General features: G+C 38.2%; 1 pseudogene; it reads left to right on the top strand.

Annotated features, from left to right (window-relative positions):
* Nucleotides 1-3,473: 3,473 nt before the first annotated feature.
* LOC148205218 (uncharacterized) lies at nt 3,474-7,403 on the top strand (annotated as a pseudogene).
* The last annotated feature ends 10,435 nt before the right edge of the window (nt 7,404-17,838 follow it).

Raw genomic sequence — 17,838 nt, 5'->3', positions numbered from 1 at the left:
TTTGTGATGATGCAGAACCATGATTAATAAACAACCATGTTGTACAAATCCAATCATATCATGTCAAAAGTATCAGTGGAAATGATTATCAAATATATCAGATCATGTATCAGAGCAAAACATTGCAAACATTTTGAGATAATCTCATTTGATTCAGCTCAAAAAAATCAATTCATATAAGAGCACAAGCGATCATATCAGAGCATAAACAAAATATCATCATAATATGAATATCAGAGACACTATCATTGCATTCTCCAAGCATTATTAGAAAGTTTAACACAGAAAACTCTTTTTCCCAGTGATGGACAAATTTATGAACACCAAATTATGATGTCACAAACTTGTTTTCAATCGGCAAGTATGACCGAATCGTTCAAGTAATAAAACTTGGTAAGACCAAGTATCGTTCTTCCCAAAGGACTCACGGCCTAGTTTAGTTATGTGGTTTCTTGATTAACTAAGACTTTCAGACGAAATATTCGGGGTTTAAAATGCAAGACAGAAAATAAACATGTATGCATGAATTTTGATCAATGGCAAAAATCAAAGGATAAACACTTTCAATGAAATATAGATATGAATATGTTGTTGGGGTTCAATTTCATCTTATCCACTCTCATATATTTTAAGGAATTCAACAGTCAAATCATCATTGTTAATGCCACTCTCTAATGTACCTTTCCAGAAGGCTTCTCCCTAATCACGAGTTCATACAATTCCTAGCATTCCTAATGATCAGTTCATAAGTACAGGAGCTTAACGACAACCAATATAAAATTGGGAGAAATTCCCCGGATCTAGACTTCCCCGTACGTGCCCGTATCGACAAAACCAATTATCATGCATCGAATGAGTTAAACAATGCAAGCATTAAGCAAAGAGGAAAAACCCTAACTAATGATGAAAGAAAGCATAAGTCTTAATTAAAAGATGTAAAAACAGATTCCATATATGAGAGTTTCACAAGACTACATTGATTCCCCAACAAACATACAGAATTTAGTTCACCATATTCATGGTGAACCTAAGTGAATTACAATGAAAGAATGAAAGAATAAACCCTAAAAAGGTGAAGAGGAAGCCTCAGCATCCAAGATCCTCCTCCAAAGGGGTGGTAGAGAAAGTGTTTGCTTCGTTCCAGCCAGAGATACCTAACCCTAGGAAACCCTAAAGCTTATGTATCATTCGTAAATTACAAAAAGTCAAGTCCAAGCCCATTAAAGTGCCGCTCAGCGGTGATTGCGTGACTTGTTTTCTCCCCTCAGCGGCCATTTTGCCCCTCAGCGGATCTCCCGTGACTTCCAGAGTACCGCTCAGCGGTAAAATACCGCTCAGCGGTGAGTGCGTGACTCGTTCTCTCCCCTCAGCAGCCATTTTGCCCCTCAGCGGACCTCCCGCAAGCTCCTGAGTGCCGCTCAGCGGTAAACTGCCGCTGAGTGCCGCTCAGCGGTAAACTGCCGCTGAGCGGTGACTTCGGCTTCTCCTTTTTGCACTTTTTGTTGTCTTTTCTGATTTCATCTCTCTCCTTCTTCACTTCTTTCACCAAATTCACCTTAAACCTGCACAAAAACACTGAAATCAAGCATAAACCTGTCCAGCTCTCTTATTTCCAAAAATATAAAGAAAAACATGATTTCAAGCTAGTTTCTAAGCGTGAAGGTTGCTTTTAGTGTCAATTTTAATCATAAAAATAACAGTTTTTCAACTGTTATCACCCAGCATTCTCCCCCTTTGTGCATTAGCAAAAAAGGTATGTCATATGATAATGATATGCTGACAGATATTTATTGAGAGATGCATCAGTAAATCATATTAATCAAACAATGATGCTCCCCTTGTCTCAAATAATCACATGATAAAGATATAATCTCCCCCTAAAGTATAGGCATGTGAAATTATCTAAGATCCTGTGCAATGCTCCCCTTGCCATTATGCATCACTAGTGCAGAATTGGCCTTTAACGTCACCCAATAGATGTCCATCCACAAAAACCCCAACGTAAATAATTGACCGGTGGCATATCCATAAATAAGTGGGACTGTAGACGTTCGTTCTGGAGGGGGTCGGACGTCTATAATATTATAGACGTCGGGCCCCCTGTCATGTCAGCAACTTAGACGTCCGACCCCCTCCAGAATGGACGTCTAAGTTGCTCACAGGGTAGTTGAAGAGTTAATGGCATTCAGCCTCTTAAACGTCCGTTGTGGGGGCCCCGGCGTCTAGAATATTATAGATGTCCGACCCCCTCCAGAACGGACGTCTAAGTTGCTGACAGGGAAGTTGAAGAGTTAATGGCGTTCAGCCTCTTAAGCGTCCGTTGTGGGGGCCCCGACTGCTATAATATTATAGACGTTCGAACCCCTCCAGAATAGACGTCTAACTTGCTGACAGGGTAGTTGAAGAGTTAATGGCGTTCAACCTCTTAAACGTCCGTTGTGGAGGGGCCGGACGTCTATAATATTATAGACGTCGGTGCCCCGCTAACGGACGTCTAAAACCCCCTGCGAATATCAATATTTAAAACCAAAACACGTTATATTAGTTACCGCCCCGACGTCTATAATATTATAGACGTCGGGGCCTTCCAGTAACGGACGTCTAGTGGCATTTATACTAAAACGTGAACCCGCGAGGAGTTACGCTCACTCTTCATCGTCTTCCCCGCGATTTCACTCTCGCATTGCATTTCCAGGTTGGTTTTTCTCTGTTTTGGACCGTTTAAATTTACTTTTAATCCGATTAAACTGTTCTGTGATGAAATATCTTTCATTTGGAGTGATTAAAAATCGTTTTCGGTGCGTTTTGGTTCAGTTTCTTGCGTGTTCTTGGGCGGTGTTTTTTTACTGTTTTTGCCCTACGTTTTAGGTCGTCCACTCCTCCATTTCCCTCCATTTTCATTTGGAATCTGCTCTTCAGGTTAGCTTCTTCATTAATAATTTTTTTATACGCCTGTTATTGGGTTTTGTGTATGCATGTTTTTTACTTTAAGGTCTGCATGTGTTATTGTCTTTTGAATATGCATGTATTAGTTGTGTTATTATAATTTTCATGTTAGATTATAAGTATCAAATCATTGAGTGACCCTTAGTTCCTGTTTGAAATTTATCACAAACAATTAATCTTTTAATCGTTTGTGTTAAATTTTGAATTGTTCGATTGGACAATTTGAGAAAATTAATTTTTGTAATTTGCAATAACATGTAAGTTGGAGTCTATGGATAAGATTGATAAACTTTTGGTTCAGTATTTGTGTTGTTCTCCGGATGCATATTTGATTGTGGTCATCATTGACTACTCTCATTTCGTGTATTTCGGAGACCAATGTGAAATGCTGCCGAAATTTTATCAAATTTATGATGTAGACTTCTTTGCACGTGTATTAGCAAATTATGAAAATTAATTTTTTTGAATGGGTAGGGCATAACCTTGTGAGAGTTAAAAACTTAAACTGATGATTTGACGAACATAGAATGGATCGAAGTTGGATGAATGAACGTCGCATCAGTGAAGAATATGATAAGGGTGTTTCGGAGTTCTTGCAATACGTTCAACAAAATGCTAAGTCTATGAACGAGCCATATTTTTGTCTTTGTGTGCGTTGTCTTAATCAAATACGGCAAGACTTAGGCAATGTGCGTGACCATCTATTCATGTTCGACATCATGAGGACTGATACCGTTTGGACTTGGCATGGAGAAGTATTGGACCAGCCTACCACGTAACGAGGAACAGATTATGTGGAAGAATGGATGAGTGATCATTTAGAGGACATGATACGTGATGTCGGTGAAGATAATTTTGAAAGAGCTAATTTGTATGATTCTCTGATAAATGATTCAGAGCAACTGTTGTTCCCCGGATGCTCGAACTTTACACGTCTGTCTGCAACTTTAAAGTTGTTTAGTTTAAAAGCAAGGAATGGATGGACTGATAAAAGTTTCACCGAGTTGTTGGAGTTGTTGAAGGAGATGCTTCCAGAAAATAATACTCTACCTATTCGTAATTACGAGGCAAAAAAAGTTTTATGTCCAATGGGTTTTGAATATCAAAAGATACATGCTTGTCCTAATGATTATGTTTTGTACACAAAGGAGTTTGCTTCGCTAAAGTATTGTCCAACATGTGGTTTATCCCGTTTTAAAAAGAAATATGATAGAAACACTACTGATGAAGGTAATGATGGTGCACCTGCTAAGGTGATGTGGTATTTGCCTATAATACCTAGGTTCAAACGTATGTTTTCTGTTAAAAAAGATGCAAAGAACCTTAAATGGCACTTTGACGAAAGAAAGTGCGATAATCTTCTTCGACACCCTGCTGATTCACCCCAATGGAAAAAGATTGATGAGAAATTTCTAGAGTTTGGTGCAGATCCAAGAAACTTAAGACTTGCACTTGCAACTGATGGTATGAATCCTTATGGAAACTTAAGTAGCAAACACAGTTCATGGCCAGTTATGTTGATGATTTACAATCTTTCTCCTATGTTGTGCATGAAGAGAAAATATGTGATGTTGTCCATGATGATATTGGGTCCTAGACAACCTGGAAATGACATTGATGTTTACTTAAAACCTTTAATTGATGATTTGAAATTGTTGTGGGAAGAAGGGGTCGACGTGTTTGATTCACATGTTCAGGAACAGTTCCGTTTGGTTGCAATGTTGTTTTGCACTATAAATGATTTCCCAACGTATGGAAACTTGAGCGGTTATAGTGTTAAAGGTCATTTTGCATGTCCCATATTTGAAGAAAACACTAGTTACCTTCAATTGAAGCATGGACAGAAGACGGTATATATAATACATCGAAAATTCCTTCCTCGTAATCACCCTTATCGTAGATTGAAAAAAGCATTTAATGGAAGTGCTGAGGATGAGGTTGTGTGCAGACCCCGAAATGGTGAAGAGGTGTACAACGAAGTCAAAAACATTGACATTGTGTTTGGAAAACATCATAAAAGTACCCTTGCAAAAAACATTTGGAAGAAATGATCAATATTTTTTAAGCTTCCATATTGGTGTCAACTTGAGGTTAGACATTGTATTGATGTGATGCACGTTGAAAAAAATGTTTGTGACAGTGTCATAGGAACTTTATTAAACGTCAAAGGGAAGAGCAAAGACGGAATAAAAGCACGACAAGATTTGGCTGACATGGGAATCCGATCTGAGTTACATCCACAGATAATAGGAAGACGCACCTATCTGCCCCCAGCCTGTCACACACTTTCTAAAAAAGAAAAACAAAGTTTTTGTAACTGTGAAGGTTATTCTTCAAATATTAGTAACCTTATTTCTGTGCAAGAGTTAAAGTTAATTGGTTTAAAGTCCCACGATTGTCATGTATTGATGCAACAATTGTTACCTGTTGTTATTCGAGGCATATTACCTCCTTCTATTAGGGGAGACATGTTGACATTGATCCCAGATCAGGTCAGGCATCAGGGCGAAATGCTGATAGGTTTAGGAGTTATCTGGGTAAGTTAGCAAAAAGCCATGTCTCTATCCTTCATGCAACTTGGGATGACGTCCCAAAAGTCGACAAGAACCTCTTATGGCAAGATATTCAGGTATGTTTACTTACAACACTGTTGATATACTTATTTCTTTCATCTTTTCAAATCAATAACATGTGTTTTGCTTTCAACAACAACATTATGATATTCCAAACACGATACAAATTAGAAAGAAAGTGTTATCGCATATAGCGATAAGATGGAGGGATTTCAAGACAAGGCTGACACGACTATATGTCTTTGGAGACAGACAAGATCAAAATCCATGTCAGTAGTATACCTTCATAGAGGACTGGATACAGTTTCGTGAATCTAGAGAGTTTGAGGAATGGAAGCTTTGTTTCTTAACAACTTAAAACCTTTCATTGAGTTCTTATGATTTTGCACTTATTTATGAACATGGTTTCACAGGGTACTCCATCACTACTCCACAGGTATAATGTCTTTGTTATTGGTATTTCTATGTTAATTTTAAAAATATTTATTGATAACTCTTTGATGAAATTCTTATCTTCGGTTCAAACGTCCTCAGAAGCAGCTGATTCATGATAAAGTCATACATGAAGATGATGACATGGCTGAAGCAGAGGATGATCCTTTATTAAAGCTAATGATAAGATTACCCAGGTTGAAGAGAGCATCGTTAGAACTATACTGGGATTTGAGAGTATTTGGTCTGCCCCCCCATGTGCCAGTATATATCACATTGCCTGATGCATTGGAGGTGATTGGGGGAGACAGGATGTTGAATATTTCCATCATTCAACTGTGGTGCATGTAAGATAGTTAATTTTGTCTTCCATATCTCTTTTTGTTTGATTCCTATAGTTTCTAACAACTTAACTTTGTTGTTTTAGGTACATGGACACAATCGTTGTAGACCAAGGTCGGTCTTCCATGTACTGATTTGTTGAACCTCAGACCATTCAACGTTCTGGTAACACACTTGAAAACAGACAACAATATTTGCAAACATGGATGGATGAGTCAAAAAGAGACGTATACCTTGTGCCATACATTGATGGGTAGGTGTTGTTATATGTAAAAGTTCATTATTAAAGTTTCCTTAATTATTTAGTTAAACAACTATTTGTCCTTCGTGATAGGTCGCACTGGCAACTGATGGTCATCATTCCCAAACAATGTAAAATTATATGGTTTTGTTCCTTGCACAGGAAGATAAAAAATGACCTGAGAACCATGCTTCAAGGGTAAGTGTTTCTCCAAAAATGACTTTGAATTTGATGTTCCCCTTAAACTTTTATGATAAATATAGTTATGATAATTTTACTTTGTGTTTTTAATCTGTACAGAGTTATTGGTAAATCTCGAGGTCAACTAGTTCAAATTTTATATCCAAAGGTTGATTGTCATTTATAGTTCTAATTCATTTTCTATGTTATTGAATTATCTAAATTATTGACGATTTAGTGCATCATTTTAGTGTAACCAGCAGTAGGATTCATGGGAATGTGGCTTCTATGTCATGTGTTGGATTAAGACCATCATTCGAGTTGTTATTACAGATGCCTGGAATGAGGTAATGATGCATACCTTGAATACATTACAAATCAAATTCATCTTTAAACATATATGAAACCATAATGAATCTTTCTTCAATTTTGCAGCGCTTCAAGAGTACATCTCCTATACAGAGGAAACGATTAGGCAAATAAGGCAGGAGTGGACAACTTATCTTCTGCAAAGATGGAGTTAGGAATAGTTTTATTTGTTATTGAACATTGATTAATTTTAGTTTTATAAATATTGATTGTTTTGGTATTGGATTATTTTGTACATTAAGTAGAACTTTCTTTATATGAAACGCAAATATACTATACTATATATTATTCTCGGATGATTTTCTATTTTTCAGGTGTGAATTTAATGCAAAAATAAATTGATTTTTTTTTAAAAAAATTCCCAGTAGACATCGGTTAGTGCACAAACGGACGTCTATAGACGTCTGGCAGTGCACAAACCGACGTCCAAACCCGTAATCCCTAAACAATCCGTTCAGCCATAAAGACGTCCATTGTGTCAGGCCGAACGTCTATATAGAAGTCCGTTGTGTGAGGTCGGACGTCTATATAGACGTCGGGCGTGACACAACGGACGTCTATATAGACGTCCGGCCTGACACAACAGAAGTCTGACTAACGTCACCCACAAAGACGTCGGGCGCAGGTCGGACGCCGAAAAGCCAAAACAACATACGTCTAAAGCCCTTTCTGCACTAGTGCATGTTTTATAATCAAAATCTGAATGCATAATGCAGTTTTCATAGAACATTTCATAGCAAATATAAATATTTGACAATATTGTATCAGATTAGAAATTGTGCAACCATATCAATGTAGCATGGATACAATATCAATCAACAATCTCAGTATTATCTCAAGTAATTTCAATCAAATAAAAGATCAGAGATATATTGAAAATGAAACAAACAACAATATATGATCATTAAACAGAATAACCAAATTTCAAATCATGGAATTTATAACCCTTGTTAAAATGGTAATCGATTGATCCATTGTTGTAATCGATTTCATTGCTTTCCATTTGAGTTTTATCTCTAGTAGCTATTCCAAAAGCAATGTTCCTGCAAAACCTTTCAAGATCTTTCTAAATCAAGCATTTTCGAATTATTGTAATGCAAGAAATGTTACAAATATAATCTGTGTGTGAAAATGTATGAGTGTTGGATGAATCGGCAAGTTTACCGAATCGCACAAGTAATACAAAATGGTAAGACCAAGTTTCGTATCCCAAAGGACTCTCGGCACTAGACAGTCGTGTGATAACTTGATTAAGTAAGACTTAAAGAAAACAAGATCATTGGTTTCAAATGCAAAGACAGAAAATTCAATATGAATGCAGTTTGATCAATAGTAGAATAGCAAAGTGAACGGATGTTGTTTAATATGAGATGAATATGTTGTTGGGGTTAGATTTCACCAAGTTCCCTCTCATGTATGTAAGAATTCTTCTTTATGCATTAATGTCAACGTCACTAACTAAATTACTTAAACTCGACCCCTCGACGAAGAAGCCTATCCTTAATCACCAGTTCATGAAATTCCTAGCATTCCTAGTAAGTAAATGTGAAGATCAAGAGCTTTAGACGACCATGACTCATACCCTCATCCCTGAGCAATATTACTCTTGGGAGAATTCAACAAGAACCTGAATTGTAAGGAACCTTTCGGCACTCATGGAATTCATACATCACGCTATGAATGAGTTAAACAAACCATGTAATAAGCACAAATGAATTACTCTAACAATTAATGAAAAAGCATGTTTTATTAAGAATCAATTCAAATACATGAGAGTTCACAAGGTTACATCATTCCCCAATAAAAAATAGAGTTTAGTTCACCATAGACATGGTGAAACTAGATGAATAATGGAAACGCATGAGATAGCAAAACCTTAAAAGTAGAGGATGAAAGCTCCCGCATCCAAATCCACCTTCAGAGAGTGGAAGAGTGTGCTGTTGTGCTACTTCAACCAGAGATACAAAACATAAGATGCTTGGGTCCTTTAAATAGAGCGAAGGCAGAACAAAAACAAAGCCCAAGACTGTGTCACCGATGCTCAAGTAACCCACTTAAGGTGTCCGGGTGGTGAGCGATGGTCTGCTACGCTCAAGCCTTAAAGAAGACGCCCAAGCTTCGTGCTTTTGGCGCTCAAACGCCCCAAAAAGGGCGCTCGGGCGGTGAGCGACACTCTTCTGAGCTCAAGCCTCAGAAATGATGCCCCAACTTCGTGCATCTGGCGCTTAAGCACCCAAAAAGACGCTCGGACGGTGAGCGGCACTCTTCTCCGCTCAAGCCTCCAAAAAGGGCGTCCGAGCTTCGAGCATCCCTCCATTCTGGTGCTTTTCCAGGCCTTTCTAAGCTCCATCTCGTTAGCACTTCATCGCTGCTTTCCATAGTGTCTCATTTTCAACCAAAACAAGGAGAATTAGTCATAAAATCATCAAATTTAACCTCAACTATCTTATTCACACAACTTAACAGAAAAACATGATTCCAAGCAAGTTTCCAAGCAGAAAAGGGTGCATTTAGTATCAAAATTACATCACAAATAATAGTATTTTCAACCGTTATCACAACCCCAAACTTAGGACTTTGCTTGTGCTAAAGCAAAATAGATTGTAACTCAGCTTTTGAGACAATCACTACAATGACTCAACATTTTTCAAAACTTTTTCTTCGAGGATAAGAGATTACTTATATCAGCTCAGCATACAGATGTTAGTCAAGATGTACAAATGCCTTAAATCAATCAAAATTAATATGATACTCATATACTTCAACAGATGCTATCCTTAAGAATGATCAATCAACCGAGTAAAAATGTAATCAGAAATTCAAAGAACTACTCCTCACCAAGGAAAGTGTTTCACTCAAGCACTCAAAGGTGTATCACTCAAGCACTCAAAAGTGTAGCACTCAACTCACAAGTGTATAGTGAGGTGTTGGTGTCTTTTTCACTCTGCTATCACAATGTTACACAAATTAACTTTGCCTTTCATTTAACCACAATCAAACATACTCACAAGCAAGTTGTGATCACAAGGGCTTTTCTGGGCTAAGAAGGAAATTGGTTTTTCTGGTCAGCAAAATCCTTGAGTTAAGAGAGACATTTATGACATCATCATTCAAGCATAAACTCTCTATCTTTTTCCCAGCTTTGTCTTACATTGAGCTTTTCTTTTCTTTTCTTTTCTTTTCTTTTCATCTTTTTCTTTTTTTTGCTTTTGCTTTTCCTATAATCACTTCTTAGCTCAATGCTTTTTCTTTTCCTTTTTTAAACTTTTCAGCAACCCCAAACTTGAACCTTTATCAATACCTCACAAATGTTCTCAACTTAAATCAAGGTACAAATTTTCACAAAGGATTTTCAAAACATGCATAAGGCTGAAGGTTCAAAGGTTAAAACAAATTGTTTTCTTTTCAATGGTCAAAAATCATTTGAAGGCTAATAAGGGATAACAAAAGATGGCCTTGATCATATGGAACCTACAAGCAAGTAGTTCAATCTTAGAAAATTCAGGCAAAATAATTCATGCTTCCAAAACAATAGCAATTATTCACAAAAAACTCTAAAGCCCAAATCTCACACAGGTAAACTTACAAATCCCAAAATTCAGAAAAATACCCTACTCAGTATCTCAATCAAGTTTTACCTCAAGCACCTATTTCATACACTGTGAGCCATCACCTGTATCTCAGCACATCATATATCATCTTAACATCAATCAGCACACTAGAGCATCTCATTGCAATACTTATCACAAAACACACCACAGTTGAACTAAAGCAATGTAGTTCATTCAAGCAAAGTACAATCAACAAAACAAATAATTAAAAGGAAAACAATAAAAACAGAAAAAGAATTAAGTCTAACAATCCAAACTATAAACAGTAAAATAACAAAGTGGCATCCATCAGTAGATGTCAAGTACACTCATCACTCGTCATCAGAGTCCTCCTCCTTAACCTCAGCATCATCATCCTCATCCTCAGCATCCTCATCCATGAATGAAGCTTCAGCTGCTTCAGCTCTACCACCCTCCTGTGTTGGGTCAGCGGGCCATGCCACATGGGCTAGAAAGTCATCCTGAGATATGAACTGTGTCTCAGGGAATGCAGACGTTAGTGTCCTCAGCAGCTTCTGCTCGCCCTTGTATAAGGCAGCCAGTCTAGAATCAGCCAAAGAATAGTACATGTCCCACATCTAAAAAGGAGCAACGTCATGAACTGGCTCCTAGGTAGGTAATGGTGCTCTCCTATGTGTCCTGGGCTGCTGTGGTGGTGGCGCTGGGTGCCCTGGCTCATCCACTGCATAGTAGTGTGTAAAGTAAGTTGCGTCTAGCTCCTTTCTTGAACGCTCCAGTGGTGGCCTAGAAACATCAATTCCAGTAGCCTCACAAAGATGAGTGATCAAGGAGGGATGTCCTAGCAGTGCCTTGCTGGTTGCACCATGGTGATGGACAAATTTATGAACACCAAAATATGATGTCACAAACTTGTTTTTCAATCGGCAAGTGTGACCGAATCGTTCAAGTAATAAACTTGGTAAGACCAAGTATCGTTCTTCCCAAAGGACTCACGGCCTAGTTTAGTTGTGTGGTTTCTTGATTAGCTAAGACTTAAAGACGAAATATTTGGATTTTATATGCAAAAGACGAAAATTAAATATGTATGCATGAAGTTTTGATCAATGGCAAAAAGCAAAAGATAAACACTTTCAATGGAATTTATGTATGAATATGTTGTTGGGGGTCAATTTCATCTTATCCACTCTCATATATTTTAGGAATTCAACATTCAAATCATCATTGTTAATGCCACTCTCTAAAGTACCTTTCAAGAAGGCTTCTCCCTAATCACGAGTTCATACAATTCCTAGCATTCCTAATGATCAGTTCATAAGTGCAGGAGCTTAACGACAACCAATATCATATTGGGAGAAATTCCCCGGATCTAGACTTCCCCGTACGCGCCCGTATCGACAAAACCAATAATCATGCATCGAATGAGTTAAACAATGCAAGCATTACGCAAAGAGGAAAAACCCTAACTAATGATGAAAGAAAGCATAAGTCTTAATTAAAAGATGTAAAAACAGATTCCATATATGAGAGCTTCAAAAGATTACATTGATTCCCCAACAAACATACAGAGTTTAGTTCACCATATTCATGGTGAACCTAGATGAATTACAATGAAAGAATGAAAGATAAAACCCTAAAAAGGTGAAGAGGAAGCCTCAGCATCCAAGATCCTCCTTCAAAGGGGTGGAAGAGAGAGTGTTTGCTTCGTTCCAGCCAAAGATACAAACCCTAGGACGTGCAAGTCCTTAAATAGGGCATAAAAATAACATAAAACAAGTCCAAGCCCATAAAAACAAAAGAAAACCGGTCCAAGCCCACTTAGAATGGCGCTCAGCGGTTACCGCTGAGCGGTACTAGCGCATGATCCATTTTGCCCCCCAGCTGCTGTTTTGCGCCTCAGCGGTGATTTCGGCACCCGAAAAGTGCCGCTCAGCGGTATTTTTCCGCTCAGCGCCACTCGGTCAGACTTTTTCTGCGTTTTGGTTGGTTTTTCAGCATTCTGGTTGACTGGTTGACTTTTCTGGTTGACTAGTTGACTTTTCTGGTTGACTGGTTGACTTTTCTGGTTTCTGGTTGACTTTTCAGCACTCTAATCATTCGGTATTTCAATTCTTCTTTCAAATCATTCAATTAGCCTACAAAATCAAGGGAATCTTGCACAAAACCATTAAATGCACTTTCAACTCTCTTATTCTCAAAACTAAAGCAAAAATATGAGTTCAAGCTAGTTTCTAAGTCTTAAAGGTTGCTTTTGGTATCAAATTTAAGCATAAAAATAACGGTTTTTCAACCGTTATCACATGGGCATAGTGATGAGTTGATATTTTCTTGACTTCACCTAGTTTATTGTACTGGATTTAATTAGGGAATTGTGCTTAATTGTCCAATATTTCCCTATTTTTGCTAATTGTGCTTAAGTTGACCAGAAATTCTTATTTTAATTAATTTGAATTATCTGAGGCTAATTATTTGCATTATTAATTATAGGGAAATTGTTGAATAATAGTTTGGCACATTTGGAGGCACTATGGTGATTTTAATCTTTGCACTTATAAAAAAAGGAGCTTCATTTAGTGAAAAGAAAGAAAACATATGGGCCCATAGAAGAACACGTTGTCCAACATTGGAAAGGAGGTGCACACGGAAAGGTCCTGCTTGTTGGAGAGAGGCGATGATGATGGGTCACTCATTTCTTCATCCAGCAGCACACGTCCAAGGCAGGAGAAGACCTTTACGCGGAGAATGGGAAGCACAGGAGGTGTATCCAGCAAGGGCTTCACGGGAAGAAGCCTTCAAGCAGCAGCAACGTGAATGATGATTACATCCAGAGAGTCAGGAGCTCACGTTCGAAAATGTAGGGTCGAGGTCGGTGTGCACACTTGGAGGGCTCCAGCCGCCACTTGGGAGAAAGAGGCGTTCAATTGAAGATGGGCTTCATTGAGGGAGAAGCAACACGAGCCCAACTATCTCCACATGCAGTCCAACACGTCCAGGACAGCGACAAGCACCAAGCATGTGCTTCATCCAAAGGGAGGTGCACATCTTCACGCATCCAGCAGCTTGACACGGAGGGCATCACCTCGGTCCAGCAGCGGCCCACACTTGAGACACGGGTTGTATCCAGCAAAGATGGAGGTGCACGAAGAACCAAGGAGGAAGCGACACACGTCCAACACCTGGACCTAGCAACACGGAAGAGGGGATGCACTTCTTCATATTGAAGGGGAAGCACGTGAAAGAGAAGAGGTGTCACGGTATTGGCTTGGATTCACGCGTCCAGCAAGCAGGCCCAACTATCTTCATGTTCGTCCAACAGCAGCGGGTTGGTCCAGGAAGAAAAGAAAAGAGCAACAGCCATCCACGTTGGTTTTTCTCTCGGGTTTTCTAGTCCAGCAGACGTATGTTTTCATTATTTTTTTTAAGGAGGAGGAAGGTTGTTGAATGGAGAGCAGTGAGTAGCCGCCACCTTGATGGGAGTTTTTCTTTAAGCATTTTTCAATTTGTAGAAATGTGTAACATGCTGTTACGGGATTGTGGATGAAAAAGCTTGACTTTAATTTGGAGGGAGTGGTGTCTCGGCCTATACGTGTGTTGGGCAGCCACTAGTGTTGGGAGTGAAGAGGTGATTAGATCGGGGTAGGTATACATGTACGGTGGTTAATGTTGGAAGAAGAAAATTAATTCATTGCTTGGGGAAGTGGGTTCAGGGACGTTACGGCTAGTAGAATAAAAGTAGCTAAGCTTTTGGAGATTTCTTTTCTTTGAAAAATGAAGAAGTGATTAGGTGAAAGTTGGTGGGAAGCCACGTCCAAGAGGTGCCCACGGTGATTGATGGTTTTATTTAGGAAAAGCTGATTTATTTTAGTTGAAAGAATGTGCACAAGGTGTCAAATTCATTTTCTTTTGGCTTGAGAAAGAGGTGGAGGCACGGATATTGAAAGAAGTGTGGTGTGCTACACTAAATAGCTTTGCTGGAAAGGGAAGAAACACACGCGTGGGTTTGTTTTGGATGAAGATTGAATTTTATATTGGGTGTTGCTCCCTCCACCCCCACACATCTCTTCCTCCACCTTCCCTTTACTATTTTGCCCCTTCCTCCACCTTTCCTTTACTATTTTGCCCCTCAGTAAAATTTTATTTTTAAAATTGTTGTTTTTTAATTTTATTCATTTATAACATATTTCACTGATAACCTACGTAGTTCCTTGTATGAGTAAAATATTTTTCTACAAAGCTTGGTGATCGTGAAAAGAATTATCAAACAATCTTCTTCTTGTTCTCGGTGCAGTACGTGGTGCAGTGCGTTTATGGTGTAGTGTCCTTGTCGTGGTTCCTCTCCAGGTACGTAGTCATAATCCTTCCAATAATCATAAACCCTAAATCCTTCCCATACTTCCAATAATCCTTTTAATATCCAAGCCTATAATCCTTGCATGAGCAGCAAAACGTAGTAAAATAAAAACAAAACGTAAAAGGAACACTGCCTATGGACGGATGACATCCTTCAACGGATGTCAACATCCGTTTAAGGCAAAACGGATGTCGACATCCGTTTAAGGCAAAACGGATGTCGACATCCGTTTTGCCTTCAACGGATGTTGACATCCGTTGAAGGATGTCATCCGTCCAGAGGCAGTGTTCCTTTTACGTTTCGTTTTTATTTTATTTGTTTATTTTATTTACAGTAATTTATATTTAAATTTATAATTTTAAATGTTATATATGGTTAGTTTTTAAACGTAATAATTTTGTTAAAATATGAATTTGTTATAGGTGGAGAAGAAGCTTAACGGAAGAGAGAAAGGTAAACGAAAATGGAAGAGAGGAAGAGGTGCAGAGGGAAGTAAATCAGAAGTTTTAAATAAATTAAAATATTAAAATAATAAAAATAAAAAATTTTAACTTTTGAGGATATAATTGTCATTTTAGAAGGATATAATTGGCATTTTAAAAAATTGGGGAGGTAGAGGAAGAGACGTGTGGGGGTGGAGGGAGTAACACCCTTTTATATTTGGAAGAACATGGTGCTTTATTTTGTTGGAAAGTGCATAATGATTAAATTGGAGAGGCCCACACGGTTTATGCACTCAATATTTTGTTTTATCTTCTTTATTCTAGACCAAGGATGAAGTTTACATTTTACATGTTACAACTTCTTAAATGCATTTAAATGTTTTTTAAGTCATTTCTATTTATTCAACTATTGCAATTTAGTTTACTATTATCGTGTGCTTTCTCTGTGTCATTTCCGTGATGAATTTTTTTTAATGTTTAGCTTACTCGTTGCATTTTAATAGCTTCAATTGCATTTGGATATTTACTTATTGCATTGTTCATTTTAATGTCTTCTTTTATTTCAATGCTTTCAATTCTTGTTACGGTTTTATTTAATTTCCAGTTTAATTTAATTTTTCCGCATCAAAACAAAACTTCCAAAACCCCCCACTACGTGTTTGATCTAAGACTCGAGCCACATTTGGTCCTTGAGAGGCGACCTAGGAGTCACTTCCTAGCATTTGTACTGCATTCTCTTACGCAATCAAATTTGATGGGCCGCGATAGCCCGCATCACATAGCTTTGGATCTCATCAACTATAACTTGCCCAATATTAATGTTGAGGCCCCTGAGAACATAGTAGAGGAAGATGGACCTCTGGACAGTGATGTCCGACCCATGGGAGCATGGCTGAATGTTGGCATGAGAGAATGTCATCCAATACTTTGCTAGAGGCGTTAGATGGGGTCTAATGATGTGGATGGGTACCTTAAACCTGTTCCTCTGAAAGTGCCCTTCAGGCACACATAAAGTCCGCTCCACGTCCTCATAATCAACTCCTTCCAGCATGGACGTGGCAAACTGGCCCTTCGCTCCCTCCCAATCTACACCAAGAAAAGTGTCAATGGCATCAACATCAAAGACAATTGATGACAAATTTATGAACACCGAAATACGGCGCCAAAAACTTGTTTAACCCTCGACAAGTATGACCGAAACGTATCAAGTAATATACTCGGTAAGACGAAGTATCGTTCTCCCAAAGGACTCACGACCTAGTTAGTTATATGATTTGTTGATTATTTAAGACTTGTGAACAATTGATTATAGGTTTCAAATGCAAAAGACAAAAAGTAAACATGTATGCATGAGTTTGATCAATGGAAAAGATGAAAACAAACACTTGAACAAATTAAATGGATGAGTATGTTGTTCGGGTTATCAATTTCATCTTTCCACTCTCATATACTTTTAGGAATTCATCATTCTTTTCATCAATGCTAATGTGACTCTCTAAACCACCTTGCAAGAAGCCCTATCCATAATTACGAGTTCATACAATTCCTAGCATCCCTAATAATTAATTCTGAAGCACAGAAGCTTAAAGGCAACCAACCCTCATATTCCTATGTCTAGGCAATATGCTATTGGGAGAATTTCACTGGATCTAGATTTTCCCATACGTTCCCATCTCGACAAAATCAATAATCATGACATCAAATGAGTTAAACAATGCATGCTTTGAGCAAAGAGGAAAAACTCTAAGTACTGATGAAAGGAAGCATGTATCTCAAATAAGATGTTTAAACAAAAAATTCCATATATGAGAGTTTCACAAGATTACATAGATTCCCCAACAACAATACAAGGTTTAGTTCACCATATTCATGGTGAAACTAGATGAACAATAATAAAAGAATGAAAGGTAGAATCCTAGAAAGATGAGTAGGTAGCCTGAGCATCCAAGATCTTCCTCCAAGGGGTGGAAAAGAGAGTGTTTGCTTCGTCTCAGCCAAAGATATAAACCCTAGGAAGACCTAAAGCTTATATATTGTTCGTAATATTACAGAAAAGTGGGCCTAAGCCCAAAAGACCACCGCTCAGCGGTACCAGCGCGTAGTCAATTTTACCCTCAGCTGCATTTTCACCCCTCAGCGGAGCCAACAGGTGTTCCTAAGTGCCGCTCAGCGGTAAACTGCCGTTGAGCGGTACTTGCGACTTCTCCTTTTGCACTTTTTGAGTTCTTTTATGATTCCATCTCTATCCTTCTTCACTTCTTTCACCAAATTCATCTTAAAACCTGCATAAAACACTGAAATCAAGCATAAACCTGTCCAGCTCTCTTATTTCCAAAAATATGAACAAAAGCATGATTCCAAGCTAGTTTCTAAGTGTTAAAGGTTGCTTTTA

Source organism: Vigna umbellata, chromosome 1 (assembly GCF_029865625.1).
Source record: "Vigna umbellata cultivar VRB3 chromosome 1, Vumbellata_1.0, whole genome shotgun sequence".
Classification (NCBI taxonomy): domain Eukaryota; kingdom Viridiplantae; phylum Streptophyta; class Magnoliopsida; order Fabales; family Fabaceae; genus Vigna; species Vigna umbellata.
The sequence above is the reverse complement of the archived record's forward strand: the minus strand, read 5'-3'. Positions and strand labels throughout refer to the sequence as shown.